The 8306-nt window shown below is 41.4% G+C and overlaps 1 non-coding gene across 1 annotated transcript; it reads left to right on the forward strand.

The window, feature by feature from the left end:
* Nucleotides 1-7521: 7521 nt before the first annotated feature.
* LOC132249742 (U6 spliceosomal RNA) lies at nt 7522-7628 on the forward strand. Its single transcript, XR_009461294.1, has one exon. It is a non-coding gene; the product is annotated as a U6 spliceosomal RNA (small nuclear RNA).
* Nucleotides 7629-8306: the final 678 nt, after the last annotated feature.

An 8306-nucleotide genomic window follows, 5' to 3' on the forward strand; every position in this document is an offset into this window, starting at 1 on the left:
TTTTCTGCAAAGTGCTACAGTTTCAATTGGAATGTGTAAGAGTGCCCCACCTTAAGATCTCCTATAGCCAGGGATGTATTCTAAAACTCACCTATTGTATAAAGTAACACTGCCATCTCCTTTCAATGTGTTTTAATTTAAAGTGGTAGCAGGAGCTGCTTTTTGTGTGGTGATCACTCCTATAGAAGTGTGTGAAGTGTGCTTAGAGCACAGCTACCAAATATGGGTCTTAGCTAGCTTGGAAGATCCTAATCCATTTTAGGCATGAGATAAGACAGCCACTGAAATGCTTAGCCCGGCCAAGATGGAGGTAGCTCTGGGCCTAGGCAGAAGCAGAACTTCAGCCACCTCAGAAACCATGCTCCAATGTGTAATTACCATGTTCCAGCACATTCCAGCGTTCCTCTAAGCTGCTTATGTGCACAGTCGCTCACAATAAAAAATCATGCCATACAATAACTCTTCAAGGCTGCGCACACAGTGGCATACTGATGGGGGGAGGGCGGCAGCAGGCAATGGCCCCTGGGTGCTTGCCTGGGGGGGGGGGTCACCCAGTGCTGTAGCAAGGGGGCACCGCCGCTCCCTCTGCTGCCAGCTCCACATCCAGCCACTTGCCACCTGCCCCAACCCTGCCACAGGCTGCTGCAGGAGGGCAGAGGGGTGGGCCCACTATGATACCCATGCACTACCAGCCAGGATTGTTCATCGATCACTAAACCTTAGAGGGTACATTGCCAATGTCTCATGTATCAGTGACCCCGTGCTGAAAAATGGTGGTGGGGGCACATTAAATGGCAGCAGGGGCACAACTGCTTAAATTAAAGTGCCCCCCCCACCCTCATTCCTAGAGTATATGTATAAATGCTCTCGGTGCCTAGGTTCTAACTAGTCCCAGTTTTAATCTTAATTGTTTTGCTGGTCAGGGTCTCAGTTCTTGATCAGTAGGATGGAGGTAACAAGCATTTTGTGAAGATAAATATGTTGGAGATTATGAGGATCTCAGATCTCATGATACTCAAGATGCCTAAATTCTGTTATAATTCTCCATGTACGTAACCATAGGCGGAGGGAAACATTTTTTTTTGAGGTGGGAGGGGAGCTGACACAGGCGCGCATGAGCTTGTGCCCCCAGGTGGGAAAGTCTGCAGGGGAAGGGGCAGGGGCAGGGGCAGGAGAAATGGCGGTGGGGAGGGAGTGGGACTGGGCAGGAATTGAGGGGGAGTGTAGTGGAGCTGGGCCCAAGATTGGTGCCAGGGCCTGCTGCACCTGTGCAGTTGCCCCTTCTCCCATGCCCAGGGTTGTTGCCTGGCACCAGCACCCCCTGCACCAATGAATCCACTGCCTCTGGCCCTGCACCAGCCCTGACTGCCTCCTGGCCCTGGTCCAGCACTGCCTGAGAGGCCTGGAGCCAGGAACTGGAGTGGGGCCATCCTCAGCTGTGCCGCTGGCCTGGAGGGGACGGAGCCTCTGGGACACCCACGCTCACACTGCCCTGAGTTGGGGTGGAGTGTGGGATGAAGCTGTGGCTCATAAGGGGGCATGGGAAGGGGGTGGCAGCTCCCACCACTGCACGCATCCCGAGAGGCATGTGGGGGGTGTGCTCCCAGATCTGCATGGGGCAGAGCAGGCTGCTACTGTGGGCTGGGGCCAGGGCAGCGCTGGGCTCTACCTGTTGGGGAGGGTATGCTGTACTTGGGGTGGGTGTCGGTGGTGCTGGGAGGGGGGTTGGGTGAGCGATGGCGAATTTTGGGGTGGCTGCACCCCCCCCATAGCCTCCTCCTAGCCCTGCTGCCACAGCCCCAGCCTGCAGTGGCAGCCTACCCCTGCCCCATGCAGATTCAGAGGCACATCCCCCCATACTTCCCGGGGTGTAGCAGCAGGAGCCGCACCTCCCGGATAAGTTGTTTGTGGCTCAGTCCCACACCCCACCAGCTATGCAGCACATGCCCCACACCCTCCCCACTCCTGCTGCAACCACCAGAAGCCCTGAGCTGGGCTACCTTGCAGCCCTATCATTGTCTCATGTTTGGGGGTGCTAAACCTCATTAGCCCCCACTTCCATTACTTATATATGTAACTACATATAACGTTGCAGGCATTCAATAGCTATGAGTGCAAAAATGGGAATGAAACTTTAAAAGGAGTTTCTGAAAAGATGGCTGTTGGATATTATTTATTTTCTTATTAGTGCTAGTGGAAAAGACATTCTTATCAACCTCTCCTGACAGATGTCTTCAATTTATCCACTGAATGGGTAGATCATGAATGCTAGCAGCATAAATTGCTTCTTACTAAGCAGTGAGATAGGGGATCACTTGTAAATTTGAGAGCAATTTAATTTCTAATCCTGCTTTGGGTTGTTTGTAATACAGATCCCTAGTCCAAAAGGAACTAGTTGTTGACCTATTTGTGTGCTCAGAAAGATGTCATGTATAAATAATAATATGGCTTTTCATTCTATTTCAATTTGCATGCCAGACTTCTGAAAGCACTTTACAAATAAGAATGAAATAAGTTTTACAATACATCTATATTATGGGGTTATTTTCTTACCAAAATCACAGAGAATCAGTTACAGATTGGTTTACATTCAAAACTGGCATTATGGATGTCCACTTTTAGACACTTATGGTCTTATTTTTTCATTAGGATGGAGTGACAGTAGTGTTCAACACTTCCAAAAATTGGATGTTGGAGCCAGATACAGACGTTATACTTTTACCAGTATGTGATTGGAAACTGGTTTATACCTGTAACAGAACAGAAGCTTGGTGCACAAAACTGATCTATACCCATAACAGAACAGAAGTTTAGCACCTATAGACCGGTTTAAAAATGGTAGGACCTGGTCTAAGATTTGCCCCTCCCCACCAAAGGGCGAGTTTGTGTTCTGTTCAGTACTGATGTAAGCTATGCTGCCTACAGAAAGCCATGTGACATAGATTGATTCTGCCTCGGGCTTTTTGAATGTCTGTGTGTAGCCTGGATGTCTCAGGGAGGTCTGTGATGCATCTCTCAGAGTGCATCTACATGTCACCATATGGTGATGTTGCTACGGTGTTGTGTTTTAGTACTTCATTTTGGAAATACTGTAGCATGGCACAGTAACCATCCGTACTGTGCTTTCATGCAGCACATGGTGAGATTTCACTGCTACATTCCTGTAGTGGTGTGCTAAAATGGGGGAGCTCACTGGTACAGCAATGTAGCTTCTGATCACATGTAGACTCATGTGATTGCTACGTCACCATTGTGCATCATATGGCTGGAAAGGGAGTCTAAGGTTGCTTTATGATATTTTAGTGCCACATTAATTTGGAGCTGCTTTAGAGATGAAGGTGCCTGCAATGTAACTTGGCTCCTGAGAAGGCTGTCTACATTACAGCAGGCTGTTTCAACCATCTTATGGGCAGCAATGCTGCTAAGAAACTCCATGGCACTTGATGCTGCAAACCTCCCCTGGCATAGGACTTGAGGTATCTTAAAAAGCTTTAGTCCATTTCTCCACCTGCTCAATGTACACAAAAGATACAGCATTTAAATATACAAAAAGAGAAATGTATATCTGAATAAACTGTATGTACAGAGCCCATGACTAACTCTTTGTATATGGCATGTAATACTTTGCATTTAAACAATTTATATCACAACTCTCTTTTTATTGTTGTATTTTTCTATAATGCAATTTCATTGTAAAATGTAACATTTCATTCTCTCAGGCTTTACATTCTTTTTTAAACAATAAGAGTATACATCAATGAAATCTCCATACACATTACACTGGCTGCTCATAAAACCACCACATAACAGAAATAGTAAATAACACTTACCCAAGAAAAAGCTCACCACAATCCATTCTCTCAGTGACTTCTCTTGAATCTGCTGGCTACTCAGTAGCACTTTTGAAGATTATACCAGCTATTCAGGTGACTAAATATGGTGCTAAGAGTATCACTTTATGTACCCAGCTTGGAAAATCATAATCTGTGGGTGCATTTACAAGAGACATTTTGAGCATAGTAGACTAATTCCAGGCAAAACACATGGTAATGCACTAATGTGTAGTAGATTTAGTTTGCTGCTCATTAACATCACAAAAAAAAGTCATTTGCACTAATGCGCAGTAGCCGATTATGGCGCATTAACTTAGTACCTGTTATTACAGGTACTAAACTTAGTGCAGTGTATTAATGACCGTGTAAACATGCCCTGTTGCATCGATCTTTAGATTGTCCTTGGCTAGTTAACCAGCTTTAAGGCCTTAGTGTGACAAGCATTCACACACCCAAGGAATAACAGGGTTTGTGATAACAACAAACGCTATAGAAGTCATTTAGAGGGCCCAGTCAAATGAGTAAGGAGAGACTGGATTCAGAATAGTCTCAATTGAAGCTATGTAGCTCAGGATGCTTTTGTTAGTATTAAAATTACTAAATATATTTTCTTTATCCCAGATTTCACTATCAGATAATATTCTGAAAATTAACAATTCTTGGGATAGCCATACTACCTTAGACATATTCAAACATATATATTGCATTAATTTACCCCATAAAGTAGTTTATCAGTATTCTAAAAAGCATTAGCTTTTAATCCATCTCAACAATGAAAGGAAACTGTTCCAACTTATTGATTTTCAAAAAGAGATGAAACCCTTTTCTTCAATGAGGCTTGATTCAACTCTTAATGTGATTTTTTGGGGAAGTCATACCATATTTGAAAAAAAGAGTTGATTAACTAAGAGACATGAATATTTATATTCAAGAAAGAAGCTTCAAAAATAGATTACTTTTATTTAATGTTGTGTTTTTAAATCAACCAAAGATCTCATTCCAAATTGTGGTCTCTGTCAATAGTAGTTTTCAGATGTCAAATGTGTTTGGTCTTGCCTAAACTTTAAAATATTCGTTTTCAGACAGAGATCAACCATAAAAAGTTACAGTCCCCAAAGTGAATGTTCCAGCGAGGTCTGAGTGTGTAACAGCAAGGGAGTCAAAAGTAAATTGTTTTGCAATTTTAAATATAGCCAGTGCTATCCAAAGCCCTGCATAATAATATAAAAACATTGGTATATGGAGGAGGGAAATTATCAGAGGGTTTTTATAAAGCAGATTAATGGCAATAATATTTGTGAAGAAAATTTCAATGTTACTCAGATTTGTAGTGCTCTTGAATACTCATTCAAGTTTGCCCCAGCAGCTGCTGTCTGTTCTCTGCTTTAACAGCTCTTTCATGCCTGTGACAGGTTGTTACATGGAAGGTTTATAGTCACTGTGGTTTTTTCTGTTTCTTATTTTATTGGCAGTTATGTTAGAAATAATGGAGTTATTTCTTCATTTCAAAATCAGGAGAGCTCATTTTTTGTCCAACTTTTTAAAGTTTACAATAGCCAGAGCTTTGTCCATGCGGCATGAATGAAAGATGGGGGGGGGGGGAGAGGGGTTTAAGGCATGGCTTTCTATAGAATTGAAAGCATGTATTCACATGAGTTGCACTAGGCTAGATGGCTCGTGCTGAGACAAAGCTCTATGATGACCCTTTCATGGACCATGGATCATTCTCCTTGACCACTGTATTAAGGGAACCGAGTTTAGTAAACTACAGGGTTTTGGTACATATCCTGGGGACCTCTGAGGTACATGATAAAGTAAAACTATTTGTGTGGCTCTGAACCAGTTCTGTGTCCTGACCACCTATTGCGCTCAAGCAACATCACTTAAAATGGCTGTGGTAGCTCCAGAGTCTGCCTTAAAGGGGGACTTTCACCTTGGAAATGGTTTTATAGGAAAGGTAAAATATAGACTGAGAATCTGTGCTCATATGCTCTGACGGTGCTCACATGTCCCACCTCTCTCCAAGCAAGGGCCAGCTTCTCTTGGCTGTCACAACTCCTGCTCTCTCTTCCCTGGAGGTCTCAGCTCAGGGGCAGGGAGCAACTCTTAGACCAGGTTCTGACATTTTTAAACCAGTCTGTGCTGGAATTCCGTTCTATTATGGGTATAGACCAGTTTTTAATCATTTACCCACTGTAACGTCTGTACCTGGCCTTTATGTGATTATTCACATGCAAGAATTTGTTAGACCAGGCCCTATTTTGGGGGATGGCGCAGTAACTATTATTTTTAAAGCGCTTTGGACCAATCACATACTTTTATTTGGTGAAGTTAAATTTGAGAGTCACGTTTGATTCATATAATATGGTATCCAACTGTATTTGGGAAGTCAAGTATGATTGTTCCTTCTGTTGTTGGCATAGATCCCATAATCTTTATTTATATTTGTGCAAAAGTTACTGTACAGGAACAACCCAATATTAATTATATAAAAATACTGTTTACTTTCTTTACTTTTCATGAGTTACACACTTTCTTTCTACATAGTGAGGATAAAGGTTTATTCCACTTCTTATTGTTACATGCCTTCTCGGCTGGAGTATGTCAGAGCAATTGCTGAAGTGTAGCTCTACAGCAGTTTTTGCCGTTTTTACCATGCATGTATGGGGGAAACAGGGGTCCTTGTGGAGTCCAATAAATTCCAGTGAGATCCTGCATGGATGGGTGGTTTGGCCACTGGACAGAAATCTACTGCAATATCAAGATCTACAATTATATGTTAAGCACTTATCAAATGTTTGGAGCTGTACAAAACACTGTATTTTACAAGATACTGATATGTTCAGCTTATATGTACTGCATAAAGGATTTTATCCTATATCTCCTAGCTGGGATATAAAAATGAGGTGTTTAATTTCAGCCACTAAAGAGATGGTACAAACTGTTTATAAATATATGAAAAAAGCTGTGGGCAACTAGATAAGAGTTAAGTTGTATTTAAAAGGAGGAGAATTTTGTACTTAAATCCCATTCTTAGTTAACAGGATTTGTCCAGTAAACCCTTGTACTTGAGAAATGCATTTTCTTCATCATATAAATAGAGTCTGTGTGCACAGCTAACTTGCTCTATCTTCACTGTGGGGGTAGAAGGGGGTGGGGGAACCCAGCCATATTTTTAACAGTGTTATAAATTCATGCATTACATTTTTTCAATTAATAGTTGTTTTAATGGGTTGAACAATTCTATCATTAACTTGGGTTTTCATTCATTTTAGGTTTTGTTCCCTCATTAAACATCCTTTAAGAGGATTTCACTTGAGCTAGAATATTTAAATTACTGTGAAATAAATCTACTCTTTTAATGAGTTTATTCCTTTTTTAAGGTATTAATTAAAATTGGTTGTGGAAGAGATAGATATAGTAAATGGATAAAGGAGTGTCCAGGCAAAAGGTTAAGGATTTGCTGTCATTATATGAAATGAAACTCATTCTGGAAGCACCTCATTAATGGAAAAATCTTCCTTTCTTACATGCACCAACAAGAAGTTCATTACTCAATGAACCTTTGCTTATCTGGGATTACAATTTCTTTCTTTCTTTCAGCACATATACTAAAATTGGAACGATACAGAGAAGATTAGCATGGCCCCTGCGCAAGGATGACACGCAAATTCGTGAAGCGTTCCATGTGCTCGCTTAGGCAGCACGTATACTAAAATTGGAACGATACAGAGAAGATTAGCATGGCCCCTGCGCAAGGATGACACGCAAATTCGTGAAGCGTTCTTTCTTTCTTTCTTTCTTTCTTTCTTTCTTTCTTTCTTTCTTTCTTTCTTTCTTTCTTTCTTTCTTTCTTTCTTTCTTTCTTTCCCTTTTTTTGTAAGAGACTTTATCCTCCAGTAACCAATGTGTCCATGCCTGTAATGTGAGCTTGGCTTAACAGTGTAAAATAGTCATGGATTCTGATATTTTAGTTGAAAGATTTCCTCTCTGGACTGGGGCAGGTTGTGAAAGTAAAGGACAACGTTGGTAGAAATAAAGATGAACTTTCAAAGTGGAAAAAAAATCTTGCAAATTTAATTCACAGACTGGGAATGGAAATGTCATTGCCTTACTCAGAGGGTTAATCACTTTCTAATTTAAACTGGCAAATTTTATAATGACACTGTGAAATTAGCAGCATTTTATTGTGTTAATTATCTGCAGGACACTACATCATTACTCCTAATAAATGTAAATGAGATTGTCTCTCCTAGGACAATATACAGGCAAGGTGAATTTTTATTGGCTATTTACTGGATTTCAGACAAATCTTTCCTTTTTTACTCTGTAAAGTACATTAAGATGCAGTTTGCTGTGATGCACTATTTTCTCTGCATTTTATTCTATGAAGTGTATAGGGTTCTTTTAAAGGTCATTACAGTTACTTGCTCGTTTGAGCTAATTTTCACTCAAGGCAAATCTGACGGTAAA

Source organism: Alligator mississippiensis, chromosome 3, assembly GCF_030867095.1.
Source record: "Alligator mississippiensis isolate rAllMis1 chromosome 3, rAllMis1, whole genome shotgun sequence".
In the NCBI taxonomy this organism is placed as follows: Eukaryota; Metazoa; Chordata; order Crocodylia; family Alligatoridae; genus Alligator; species Alligator mississippiensis.